We start from the raw sequence: 14,621 nt of genomic DNA, 5'->3' as shown, positions 1-14,621 counted from the left end.
TGGGTATGAGGCACAGGTTAAGGTTAACGAGAACAAGAACAAGAGACGCTCAGCAGGCAACCCACATTTTCAGAAATACTAAAGCAAGGTCAACGTTTATTGAGACAATTCGTTTTTAGGAATGTAATGTATGTTTTCACTGCGTAATTTATATTTATTTAGTGTCATGTGTTGACCGATAGCAGACGTGTAAATAAATAAAGTGCAAGTAAGCTTTATTTAAACTATAATTTCATTAGCTAATTCTTTTACAAATTTTCTGTTATTGGCTTCCCCAACTACCAATGACTAAATGACAACTACCCTACCGAATGACAAAAAAAAAGTGTGATTTACGATAGTCGTTCTTCTTCATTCCTATAAGGGTGTCTTTTTAGCATAACGCATCTACCTCAATAGGTGCCGTAGTTTCGTGGAATGACCTCCCTGATTATGTTGTGGGCAGTCCTGATAAGGTCGCCTTCAGAACTTAAATACTAAGCATTTGCGACTGTGTATGCTAAAAATAAATGTCGTGAAATCGTTTTAACGCATGGTGTAATAGCACTTTGACGCCTTCCGAGTATATATAGCGCGTTCTAAATGTATTACGCGGGAGTTATTGCTACGGGTCTTGACTTCTCAGTGGTTTGAACATAACAACTTATTACTAAATACAAAGCGGGAGTAACTGCTACGGGTCTTGACTTCTCACTGGTTTGAACAAAACAACTTATTCTGAAATACAAAAAAAGAAGTACATAGTTTTCGCCTCTAACCGAAAAGCGATACCTGAAACACATGGTCTATTCATTAGGTAAATCGACATTCATAAAATGAACGCATACACTTACCTTGGTGTGGTATTGGACCATTCATATCACTGGAAATCGCATATAGACAATTTGTGAAGAAAACTAAGCCTTGAATGCTTCACATTATTTAAGGCTAGAAATTATTTTAGCGCACACATACTCCATATTTTATACTTCAACGTGTTCCACTCTCACTTAAACTAATGCATTGAATCATGTAGCTATACACATATGCCTCATATTGGTGAGTCATGACCATCTTACAAAAAAGAGCTGTACGAACAATTGCGTCAGCACCCAAGAATGCACCATTGGCTGAACTTTTCAGATATCTCAACATAATGCCTTTTAATAAGGTTAGCCAATTCAAAAGCGAAGTATTAGTACACAAAATAATGAATAGGAATGTACCCTTTCACGCATCAATTTAATTAAAACCCAGAGGTCACACTCGGCAGTCCAAAAACAAAATCTTAATCTGCCAGTAGTACACAATGTCTACGGCAACGAACAATACCTTTTGTTGCACTAATGTTTGGAACAGTATCCCTACCCTAATTAGACATCTGCCCAATATGACTCAGTCAGTCAGGAAACTTTTTCTATCAGAAAGTTAGCAGTTGCCATGCTAATATTGCGGAAATATAAGTACATTTCGCATTATTTCTGCTTTTCACCTACATGTCCACATATAATTTTGTAATCTGTGATTGAATTCTCTGTGTAAAATTTTGCTCGCTAATTAAACAGAATGCCTTGTCTATAACAGATCCTTAACTAGCCATGTCGGCTACGGATCCGGATGTTTTCCCACAAATGTTTGTAAGCTATTTCAATGAAAAATAAAGCATTCATCATCATCATCTTCTTCTTCTTCTTCTTCTTCTTCTTCTTCTTCTTCTTCTTCTTCTTCTTCTTCTTCTTCTTCTTCTTCTTCTTCTTCTTCTTCTTCTTCTTCTTCTTCTTCTTCTTCTTCTTCTTCATTATTGCAGTGTACGGTTATGTTATCTCTGACATATTATTAGTGAAGTGAAGCGAAGGAACTTTATTGCCACATATATCAAAACATGTTTAAACAACAAGGATGGTGAGATAAAAGCTACATGTAGGCAGCTTGACTAGTCCCACCTCCCAGAACAATAGATTGATTCGTGGGGTTTAACGTCCACAAACCAGCATATAAATATGAGAGACGCTGTAGTGGAGGGCTCCGGAAATTTTGACCACCTGTGGTTCTTTAACGTGCACCCGAATCTGAGTACACGGGCCTACAACATTTCCGCCTCCATCGGAAGTGCAGCCGCCACAGCCGGGATTCGATCCCGCGGCCTGCGGGTCAGCAGCCGAGTACCTTAGCCACTAGACCACCGTGGCGGGGCTCCCAGAACAATAACAGCAGCAGCGAACATTAACAAGCATTCTTACTTGTCACAATAGTAAAATAGAAATACATAAAGCAAAGCGATAAGAGAAGAAGCAAAAAGTATGAAACAAACATTCTCAACAAACACAATAATAAACAACAAACATTTTTGTTTATAAAATTAGTTGAAGCATTCTCTTTTTGGAAATATGACGTATGTTGTCATCACTTAACTTATTATTGCACTACATCTCTTTTTTTTTCGTTCCTGCTAGTTGTTAAGTGTTCTTGCTCAGGTACGCTGTAGTCCCCCTCATATAACACTACTATTTATGGCCTGCAAGGTATTCGCAAATAATAATAATGCGGTAGAAAAAACACACAACTGGTACGACACATTTGACACACAATAACTTCAAAGCTCTGGCTATTACATGCTGTTCCCGAAAACTAATCACAGCATATCCACGGAGTGAATGATGATGAACGGGGCGAAGCGTCCGTCAGCCCATCCGTGCTTTCATACGTCCGTCCGTCCTTGCTTCCGTCAGTCCGCATGACCATCCGTCCGTCTGTCCATGCGTCCGTCTATGAGTCCGTCCATCCATCTGTCTGTGTCTGTCTATTCGTGCATCCATCCGTCCGTACGTCCACACGTCTATCCATCTGTCCAATCGTCTGCTAGTCTGTCTGTACATCCGTCCGTCCATGCGTCCATCTAGTGAACACTCCAAGTACCGCCACAGGAGAATCTCACATCTACTGTGGCACATGCCCGCTCTAGAGCGGGTATGTGCCACCGGTGGTTACGTACCGCTACATACATACAAGGGATGGACTGACCCACGCCTTAAGGAGTTTCGCCTCTAAAGAAAAAAAAAGCCTTGCGCTGTTCACTTCCAGCTTACGGTAGAAGTTGATGACATAATCCAACAACACCAATGCAGTGCCCGCTACTATTGCTTAGCACCCCCAGCAACGTCTTGCCATCAAACTAAATCCGGAGTCTCTGCGTCTGTCAATCGCATCTTCAGTTTAAACGTGGGGCTATTAGAGATTGTGAACTAGGCGTGGCACATTGACGACAGCTGGGTTAACCGCCACTGTTAAAAATGTCGAGCGGCTGTATTTACTTCAGCCAGTCGTAAAGGAAGGAGTTCGCCAGTCACATCATAGCACGATTATTCGACGCCTGTCTATCAAATATTTCAATCACCCAGCGGTTTCTCGCTTGTTTATTTTCTCTCAGCTGAACAGTTTTACACGTGAACCACCTGAAAGGCCCTGCTTCCTTATAAGTAATTGCGTAACTATACGCTACCCACGTTTTTATGACGCGACGATGTGGGATGAACACCTCCTGAACTGTGTAGCTGCGTTCGGAAGTACAGGTCATCCCACCATGCTCACTTTGCTAGTCCTTTCTATTATAAACACAAGAGGAAGAGCATGTGGTTAAATGGCTCAGTGATGAAAGCGTTCTTGTTTAAACGCGGCACAACACCGCCTACCGTGACGCGTCTTTCGCCTTCCGTGTTTGGAATGCCTTGCGGCGACTAAAAAAAAGAAAAAAGAAAAGAAATAGAATGACAGCAGAGTTTACCTCTGTTTTACCACGGCCCACCGTACGTGGTCTTCCCTTTTCCGGCGCCGTCAGTCCTTTTGGAAACTCGCGTTAGTTTGCCGCAGTTTGAGGATGCGACATGAGCGGTTATGTAGCTCTGCGGAAGCTGCGCAAGGAAACATTCTCCGCAGTCTCCCCTTGTTTAGTTTCGCACGTATTCTTTCTTTATTTTTTTTAATTATCCTCCTCTTTCGTTCATTCTTCCATTCTCCCTTTGTTTTTTCCTCATCGTTGTGCCAAAGTTTTGTTGTGATGATTCTGCATTTCAGTTCATTTAGCAAATCAATAGGGCCCGTGTGGACTGGTGTGCTGTGTTTCCCTCTCAAGAGTCAAGACATTGTAATTTGGGAACAAATTAAACATATACCATAAACACGCACGCACACGCACACACACACACGCACACACGCACACAAAGCACGTACATTTCGACACACAGTTTGATGACACACGTGCACAGACCTGTGGGCATGCGTGCCGTTTGTTCCAAATGCATGCATTTCTCGATCCGAGGGGCTCCTTGTGTGCGCACCAACATAGCTGTTAATTCACTTGCTTTTTCGTAATTTTGGTTCCCATTTCAAGTAATGGCCCATATAGGATCGTTTCTATCGTATGAGTGATCACTCTGTTAAAAGTAAAACATTTCAAACACCCGATGATTCTTTCAGAGGAGTTAGCAGACGTTTTTCCGAGAGATATCTACTTTGTTCTCGACATCTGCAAGAGACAATATTTTTGCCCGTCAATTACTGATGCAATGAGAACATCCAACATTATTTCGTTAAAATTTTTTAGCAATTTATATAAGAACACCGTCTACTTACAAACCCCCGGATGAAAACGCGGGAGGATGCTTGTTTTCTGGAAGAGCCACAATGGAGGAGCGGTAGCCAGGAAGCTTTGCGCAAACCTTTTGAATAGAGTCAGCATGAGATTAGGTAAAACGCCGAGACTTGCACTGAACACACATGTGAAGGTGCGAAGTTTTCTCTTTTTTTTTATCCCTTCTCACAGTGCTGTGCTACTTGTGGTGTGAAGTAGCGTCGCAGCAAAAAGAAAAAAGAACACACAGCCGAAGTGCAGGAAGGGGTAATGGGAGAGTAAAAAGCGAAATCCTCCGTAATGGAGGTTTTCGCTATGCCGATTCGCAGGGTTACGTAAACGCAAACCTCGTTTTTCACGGATATATTTTATCTTCTCTTTATTATATTTCGTTTTTATTCAACGTTGAAGCACAGTAGGGGAGTCGAGCGGGACACCCGTTCAACACACTCCGCTCCTTCAGGGAACTCGGAGAAACACTTACCAGCCCTCAGCTAACGCCGTTGAAATCGAATTCTCGTCTCAGCTGTTGACCTACATCCTCCGTTAATAGCCCAATTCGTGTGTGCAGTATAAGCGAGCAAACGTCACCTTGCTTGTTCTTTCTTGAGACAGCTACCTTCGCGAGATTCGCTCGTCGGAACTGGAAGAACTGCAGAAAACACCAGCTTCCTCACTTTTTTTTCCTTTTTATCTTTCGTTCCTTTTCCAGCTTTTTTTCTTGTTCATTTCGCGACCAGACAAAACACACACACACACGCGCACATCTTCCTTCAACACGTAATTCTGCGCTATAGATTCTTTCGGCCGCAATCGTGCCTTCTCGTATGAGTATGTTCATCTCACCTACTTTACTTTATTTCCTTCGACGACATCGACGAGCTCATGGTTGACCCAAAGGGTGTCCGACGAGTGCATGCCGTTCGTTGAGTAACGTGAATAGGTGTTGTGGGAGAGCGTGAAAAATCGACACCGAGGTATGGGAGTATGCCGAATCGCAGAGTGGATTCGCAGCCGAACCGGAAGCTGACGAGCTCGTCGACTGCTTGCTCCCGACCCATTCTCGTATTTGCGCTTATACATTGCCCGGCGAGAATAGAAAAATGTTTAACGTGAAAGCATGGCAGAGATGTTTAATGTGTTCCGTAGGAAATACAAATAGGCCTTGTAAATACGTTGAACAGCCCATCGCGATAAAAATAAACCGGTTCATAGGCTAGAATTTGTAAGAAAGTGAGAAAGAAAGAAATGCCAGTAGAGAAGTTAAGTAATACTAATAATGTCAAAGGTTTTACATCTCAATACAACAATATGATAACGAGAAACGCCGCAGTGGACAATTCTGGAAATTTAGGCCACCTGGTGTTCCTAAACGTGCACTGACATCGGCCAGTACACGGGCCTCCAACATTTCGCCTGCATCGAAATGCGACCGCCACGGCGGGGATCGAACCCGCGACCTTCTTGTCCGAAGCCGAGGACCGTAGAGCCACTGATGCACCGCGCCTGACAAGAAAAGTCAAGCAGGCCATGCATTGAAACTATACTAAAAAATGCAATCATCACCAAATACATAAATTACGGGACAATGAATTGCAAGCTAAGAGCGATTACGAAAGCGGTGCGGGTTTCAGTTATGTAGCAAAAGGACCCCGTACGCAAATAGTATCATCGGTGAGTATTATATGTGCTGTTTATACTACTCTCCAAGGCCAATTAAGCCCTAAGCTCCTAACGCGTATGGACACCCTCATACGTCACCTAACGTTCGGAACTGCTTTCACAAAGCACTTCTTCCTTCGGACTCAACGTGCAACATCGTCCACGCGTTCGTGCGGCTACGACGATGAGGATGTTATGACGAGGGTGTTTCGACTGTTCGAAGCACGTCACACACCAACGGCGACTCGAACAGGAACGCCACACGCTAGACTCGGAGCGAACGTTCACATTGGAGAATAGGTTAATGGCCATCTATATTAAGAACCGAAAAGCGGTAAAAGTGGTGAAATGTTTTATAGAAGACACAAAGATTTGTGACCAGTACTCAGCGCACTAGGTTGAAAGTGTGCGTTGTGATTACGTGTTTGTTCTGCTCAAACACGAACTCAAACAAACTTATGTAGGGCCGCATGTAGGTATAAAAATTATTTTGTTTATTTATTTCTTATTTCGTACTGATGAAATGAAAAGGGGTAGCCATCGCCAAGTAATGGAAATAAGGATTCCATCGTTGATTTTTTTATTTCAACAAAATGTTATGAGCTAGCGTTAAATTACACCGCTAGTGGATGTAGGCAAACAATGGCCAGCGTTGGATAATAGGTGGCTGTCCTGTCCGGTCTCGTAAGTATGTAATGAAGAAATACGTTGGTACTGGTGCGACCTCCACACACTTGACGTAGGTGACTGTCAGGTGACGTAAACGGTAAACAATACCTCTTTCTATTGCAGGGTGATCGAGGCATCAGTGACGTGGAATTCTCTTTAGTTGAGACGTAAGGTATTAAATCTAACAAAAACCAACGTCGAACACGCGATAAAAAGCAATAAAAAATAGAGATGGTGCTGTTTGAAGCTTTGAATTAACGGCTATCTTTCCTAATTTTTCCGGGATTCCTGGTAAATCTGGTGCCTCGTAAATTTTATTGGCCGACTGCGTGCATCGTTACATGTGTACTAAACACCCGACATTATAAAGCTTATAAAAATAAGAATTCGTTGCCCACTTAAGGTATGTAGGGCCTTTCAAGCTTGATGAATTCAACATTTTTGAAGAATGTTGTGCTTTCAGAGCAAAATCGAACAATACTGCTGTGTTCTGCACGATCCACAATTTTGATACATAAGCAGTACTCTTAAAACAAACAACTAAGGTAGGCATTATCACTAACCAAATGCTGACCGTTCACTTGTAATAAAAGGCGCTAGCTTTTTTATTAAGTGAAGGTGGTAACGGGCAGGTTAGCGAAATTCACTCTCTATTTAGTTGGTGAATAGTGCCGGGTTGAAGAATAGTTAGTCTATTACTAAATCATTAGTAACCCCGCAAATAGAGGTTTGCGTTTGTATGGTTATATGTGGGCATGCGTCGCCATATCAAGAGTATTTAATTACAGAAAATTGGATAAAAACAAAGTGGCATTGTTTTCTTACCTTAATTAACGGCTGCTAACTACTTTATGTATATCTATATCTTGGTAAGTGTGCATCACAGCAACATACTTATAGAGAACTGATCATGCATTCACATATGATCACACTCATATAATCTTACATATCATGATTATAATATGAGAACTAACAATTCAAATTAATTCAAAGCAAACGCATGCACAAAACCTGAAAACATTGATATCGCATATTTCTATTGAAGCAGCTGTTCCAAGGCTGTTTACACTTCTACTATGGCATCGCACGCCGTTTACTGGCTAGGAGCCATAGAATTAAAAAAAAAATGTTTTCTATATATCATCGTGTGCCCTTTTATTTACTTATATATTTATTATTACGTAGCACGAAACTTCTATTTCAAGGTAGTAAAAAAAATTAGAACTTGCCTAAATTTTGTTTACGAGTGTAACCAATACGGCAAAATATACTGCAGCATCCAGGAAATAACTTGCCAGGTAGGTGGCTTAGTAGTCACCTAATTGAAAACGCCAAGAAAGCTTCCCTGGTTAGTAACAGCAAAGGCTACAAGCATTGCTAGCTGCTGGCCAGTAAAGGTATGCCGCGAAGGTAGTAAAATAATCCGGAAAGTAGTAAACACACGTGTTCACTAACTGATTACTAACTTTTGCTGCTAAATAGTGAGGGGTCGACGTAATGTGAAGCTCACTCAGATTCACTGAGGAAATATTAGGTGCGGAGCTCTTTAGGGTCTCGTATGCTGTCGTCATTGCAAGAACACATATAAGAATAGAAAAATAGAGGAAGCAAGCTAGAATAGACAGAGAGAGACATAGAAAAAAGATGGAAGAGAAACAGAGCAACAAAAGAATAAAGAAGGAGGAAGGAACAAATAGAAATAAGGACGGAGAAAACGGAAAGAAAAAAGAGAGGAGGAAAAACAAGGAAAACAGAAGAGAAACAAAGAAGGCTGTCCGGCGGCGCACTTCGTTTACACTTTGCCACACAACAGTGCGAAGCTGCCTCAATATTTTTCTTATGGATACAGGCTCACTCAGGCTCCGACTCGCCAAATTTTTACTCAACCGGGTTCACTTGAACTCAAGTTCACCAAAACATAATACACCCGGACTCTCTCAGACTCCCACTCATGGCTCCATCTGAGTTTGAGCGAGTCTTCGTCAGTCGACTTGTGACTGGGTTTGCTGTATAGGCTGGGTATCCTATAGCTTACAAGATATCCAGAAAGCGCGTGGGATTTAATTGTTCTAGAGTCTTCAACCCGTAATCAAGAATGCTCCTCGACTCGAAACTCGAAGTGTGGCAGCTTGTGCTAGTTGGTATGACATGACGATATGTGTCCTTTGTGTCCTTCTTGTCTCTGTGCCGTCGTTCTGTTCTGGCGCTATAACTATCGAAACTCGACCTGCAGGGACCGTTGAGGACTGTTTAGCGTTGCGATTTCTGCGTCGCGAAAACTCTTGAAAATTCCTCGAGATCGAGTTTCGAGTCGAGAAGCGTTTGTGAATACGGGCTAAAAACCCACTGGCGACGTCGTGCGCCCGTCTAAGAGAAATCGACCACACGTACTGGACGGAGCGGCGACCGGCTATAGACGATCCCGAAAGGTTATCGACTTCCAACGATGTGCGCTGCAGCTCAGTCAGACATGTGCACAGTACGCAGGGCCACGCGGAAACGAGACACGCCCCGTCGGGACGTGCTCCTCCACCCTCACCTCCTGCCACTTCAAATAGCACGCAAATGCGGGGAGCCAGACGACGAGTGACAAGCAAGCGTTCCTTGTAAGCTACCAAAATATTCAAATGAAGAGAGAAGGCGACGACCGAAACAGCGGCCGTAGCCTCAAGAGACTTCGTGCTGTTCCCAACGGAGACGCAAAACTACATGGACCGTCGCGACGCGGCACTGCGATCGACCGCAGAGGGCGCGACGAGTGCATTCGCTTTGCCGCCCGCCGTTGAGCGCGCCTATCAATGTGCGGAGCTAGCAAACTAAGGAAGGAGCACGTGAGCCGATGAAAAAGTTGTTGCAAGTTCTCTTGACCAGACAGGCAGACGCACTGCACGCTTTCTATGTGACAGGCGTTGCGAGTGCAATGTACCAACCAAGCTCGAAACAGTGTAGTACAACAATGCAAAACAACAAATGATGTGAACGACAAGGCGGAGTAAAGGCTGTCGTAGCGAGCAGGACGACGTTTCGATCATCTGTAGCGCTAAAAAACGTGAGACGAAAGGACGCCGCTGTCACGCCTCCAGTTGAGACCAGGTGGTCACAAGATTTAGAAGCGGTCACCTAGCGAATGCATTTCTGCGCATGTAGACCCCTGAAGGGAGCCGCACTTCGCAGATGCAACTCTTCTGAGGTATGTGCACTCTTGAAGGGGAATTAACGCTATGTGCCGCCTTTGTGCGATTTCTAAGTGGTGTGAAGTTGGTCAATGAAATTAAACAGCCTAAATCAGTTCTCATGCATATAACAAATAAGAAACACCGTTTTAATTATACGTATTCTCTCAACAACTCTCCATTGACTGAGGTTAACGAATATAAATATTTGGGCGTCACAATTACAAGCCGCCTAACATGGTCAAGCCACATTAATAAAACATGCTCATCTGCCTCTAGAAAGCTCGTTTTTTTAGACACAAATTAAAAACAGCGCCCTCAGTAATCAAAATGTTGGCCTACAATGCTTTTATAGGACCAAAGTTAGATTATGCTAGTGTCGTTTGGGACCCACATATAAAGAAAGATGTTAAGAAGCTTGAGATGGTGCAGCGAAAGGCGGTTCGCTTTATCTTTAATGCCTACCACAGAAATGACTCGCCAACAGCAATCATGGCCAATAATGATATCCCTACTTTACAATACCGAAGAGTTGTTGCCCGGCTGAAATTTCTACACTCGCTTTATTTCCGTAAATTTAACATTTGTCCAGAAACTTATGTAAGAAATCGAATCTCAAGACAAACTCGACATACTCACAGTTAACCTCTTGAACCTTACTTCGCACGTACTAATCTTTTCATGAACTCGTTTTTTCCTCGGATGATCAATGATTGGAACGCGTCACCTTTTGAAGCATTTTGTGATAATGAAAATCCTGACTTCGATAACTATGTATCTTTCCGTTTTTAACCGTACAACTCAAGATCTCAGACCGTCTCACGATGTATCTGATTTGCATTCTCCGGTTGCAATTTGCAATTTCTTGCTGCCATTTAATTTTTTTCAAATGTTATCCTGTGTTCTACTGCCTTAATAAGTTTACATTGCTTGAACTTTCTTTTTATTTAATTTACATTGTGAATCACTTTTTATTATGCCCTCCTGCTTGGTCTTTAGACCACAGTATTCTGAAAATAAATGAATGAATAAATAAATAAAAAGGGCAAACTAAATTTCAGAAGTGATCCAGTTATGGGTCTTGTGGCCGTCACTTGATTGTAGGCAGCACGAGTGACGCAACTACCGTGTAACAGTCTATTGGTAAGCAAAAATCCTTGCCCAAGCAACTCCATGAAGATATTGTTAAGCAGAGAAGCTCAAACGCGCTGATCTGGTGTTCATCACTAGGTTAATGTCGATGGGTCATTATTGTCTTTTCAGAGATTGGTTACGTCTTTCCAAAAATATAATTTGTTGTTAGCCTTTATTCATGTTTAACAGAGGAGCTTGACTAATTTATGTAGCGCGAAAGTGATAGGAGTTTTTCCGCCAACAGGTTCGATGGATTTGGTTTTGGCCTAACTACACACGCTTCGCTCCTGAAACAATCTGCGCCAAAGACTACACACAAACATTCCATTTCGGTTCAGGTGTTGAATGATCAACAAGAATACGTCCGAACCCTGCTGCCATTCCCCTCGTATCATGAGCTTAAGAAAGAGAAGTTACGCCTTCCAAACCTACTGACTTTATTTCTCAGACCCCTTCCCATGTCGTCTCCACAGGCGAATTATAGAGCAACCACAATTTACTCCCGTAAAGAGGTATATGAACTAAAGACGGTTTAACTCCAATGACGCTCATTTCGGCTCTAATCGCTGGCTTCGGTTTCGCTCGTGTCTAACATTCTCTGCGACAACGCGACAAGGACGGCAATCCACCGGAACACGACGGTCGATATGCGAGACATATTATATACAGATTAGACCTATGCCTCTTCAATCGGACAGTCGTGAACGACGTTAGCGACGCCCGAAATCGGTCGCGTGGAATTCGAAGGCCGGGCCTGTTCTACACTCGTTTATAGGTCTACGTATATAAACGGCTAGAGAGATATGAAACAGGCAAATCAAACAGCCCCCCTCGGTCGTCTAAGCGTCGTAGAAACGTCTAAATGCGCGCGCAAAACAGGGGGGGGGGGGGGGGGATTAGCAAACAAAAAAGAACGCAAAACGAAAACGAGCGGCTACTTGTCCATACCGAACGCGCCCGGCCGAGCGCGTAGGTCACCGGAGATGCGTCGGACTTTGAGAAAGGGCGAGCGAAGAAGAAGAAAAGAACCTCGACCTCCGAAGGTGAAAGTCGGAAGGAAGACGGACGGCGCCGGTGGCCGAGTGAGGGGACGATGCAAGAACGGCGGAGAAAGTGAACAAGAAGAGGAAGAGAGCGTAGCGTCAGCGCCGGAGCAACAAGATGACAGCGAAAGAGAGTAACGTGAGAGGAAAGAGGCGGCAAGCCCGAGCGACGACGATGACAAAGGGAAGAAGAAGATGCACGCATCCTCGCACTCTTGTGCTTCGTCTTCGCAGACTCGTCCACCTCCTCTCCCAATCGGAGAGCACGCGACGCAGTCACGATGGCGCGGCCGTATAAAAGGAGTCCGCCGACGCCGCTGTCGCTCAAAAGCGAGTGACCAGTGAAAGTCCTCACCTGTCGAATCCCTCCTTCTACCTGTTTTTTTACATTACCTCTTCGCCTTTAAAGCCCCCCCCCCCCCTACCATATCGCACGTCGTGAGTTCCGTCACTGCTCTTCGGACGGAACAAGTACTGTGGTGGTGTGTCGCGTCTGCTTGCAAGAACATCCCACTCGGACGTTTTATTGGTGTGGACTGCTCCCCCTGAAGACTTCGGTTAAACAACGAAAAAGGTGCGGACCCGGCCTCTGGTTTTCTTATGGCTTACAAGTCTCATGGGGAGGTCGTATTTTTTTGTCGTGTGGGGCCATTGTGATCATTCGGACGCGTCTTAGCGCAGTGGTTCGAGACCTTATCAATGGGCACCTCTCATCAGTGGTCAAGTGTCCGTGAGTAAGACTGGCGCCGACGCAAAAAGTGTACTTTTGTTATAGACAGTACTAACGAACCCCAAACTGCCTGTTTCAATCAAAGAAAAATAATATTCGCATTACTATTTGAATCGTCATTAGGCTTGGATCAAGGACAATCAGGTCTGCGACAAGTGCACTGCGTCTTAATGGCAGCATGTTGAACTGCAACGACATAGCAGATGAGTCTGGCTGAGTGCAGATAACGCGATTTATTTTTTCCCGTCGCATGCATTGAGCGGGACTAACGAAACAAGGCGTATTTTTTTAAATAACTACATCGTCTACCTAAGCTTGTTTAGACTACAATGTTGTTTCTTTTGCTAGCCAACACGCTTTATATTCAGCAGTAGATAGCAGAGTCTATCTAAGCTTTAACAATAACGAGGCAAATTGATGAAGCGTGTGTAGTCTCACATTTTACTGATCACACTTGCGTGTAACTCTAATAATTCTAAATCAATCTTTATTTCTTGTGGTTAACACACCACGAAGCGCATTCTATGCGAGTAGGCGCGGAAATACTGCGAATGTTTGGAATGCCTTGAATTCATGAGGCGGACGCAAAAAGTAAGCATGAGAAGTGTTCGTGTGCAAGTGCCGAAACGTGTACCATGAGACATCGCGAGAGCTAATTTGTAATTAACTGATAATCTTTAACGAAGCACTTTCTAGCCCGTTATTAATTGTGCTGCTTCTGTCCTGACGTCTCTGGCCTGCCAGCTCCATGAACAGGACATCGCATTCTATGTCTTTTGCTGCACCAATCAAATCGAGAGTAGTGTTACTACGAGGCCGCATATATTTTTTACAATCTGATGTATTGATTCATTTTGTACCCAGTGAAGTGCTCTTTCGGTATAGAATTTACGTAAATGAATGAGTGACTACATGCCAACGTATTTCAACAAGCTTAACGTGCTATCAGAGCATTCAATTGTTCAACCGGATAGGAAATTCATTGTAATTATAAGCAAAATGAATGCACACTGAACAATCATTTACGCGAGCCAACTAATGAGCTAGAGTTCTTCTAACAAGCTGCGAACTACAAGCGGCCAGAGAGCGTAACTTCACCCCATCCGGAATGGCAAACTTAGAAACTACCATTCGGGGTGTCAAAAGCGCAGAGAAAGTTGCACCTCTGGAAAATACCTAATATTTCTGCAGTGTCTATGCTCTGCATGCACGTATCTGTGAAAATAGCAAATTGGTTTTCCTTTTTTATTGGCGATAGTCTAAATTATTTGACATCTTTCTCTTATACCACACTACACAATTTTCGGCACTGAGTCTACTGTGTGGTTCACGTGCAGAAAGTGTAAAGACTTAAAGGTTCGTGCTTGATACAACACGGATGTTTTTTTTTTTTGTACTCATAAAATTTCGAATCGAATCACCACACTATTTATGGTAACGACTGTTACGAGGGACTATTGTTAACTATAACATTTACCAAGAAAGGGCGTTGGATAAGACGTTCTTGTGTTGACTTGATGCGCTACTTTTCTCGTGAAACCCGCATCTGTCGCGATGGGCAGCCGGTGGAGTCGTCAAACCAGAGACTCGCAACATAGGTTACC

The 14,621-nt window shown here is 43.4% G+C and overlaps 1 protein-coding gene across 1 annotated transcript in view; it reads left to right on the top strand.

Annotated features, from left to right (window-relative positions):
• Window positions 1–12,607: 12,607 nt before the first annotated feature.
• The window catches only part of LOC119167500 (uncharacterized), a 35,609-nt gene continuing 33,595 nt past the window's right edge, over window positions 12,608–14,621 (top strand). The window contains exon 1 of the mRNA XM_037418987.2: window positions 12,608–12,861. The gene's annotated coding sequence lies outside the window, so the exon portion shown is untranslated. The remainder of the gene's footprint in view (window positions 12,862–14,621) is intronic.

Source organism: Rhipicephalus microplus, chromosome 6 (assembly GCF_043290135.1).
Source record: "Rhipicephalus microplus isolate Deutch F79 chromosome 6, USDA_Rmic, whole genome shotgun sequence".
NCBI lineage: Eukaryota > Metazoa > Arthropoda > Arachnida > Ixodida > Ixodidae > Rhipicephalus > Rhipicephalus microplus.
The sequence above is the reverse complement of the archived record's forward strand: the minus strand, read 5'-3'. Positions and strand labels throughout refer to the sequence as shown.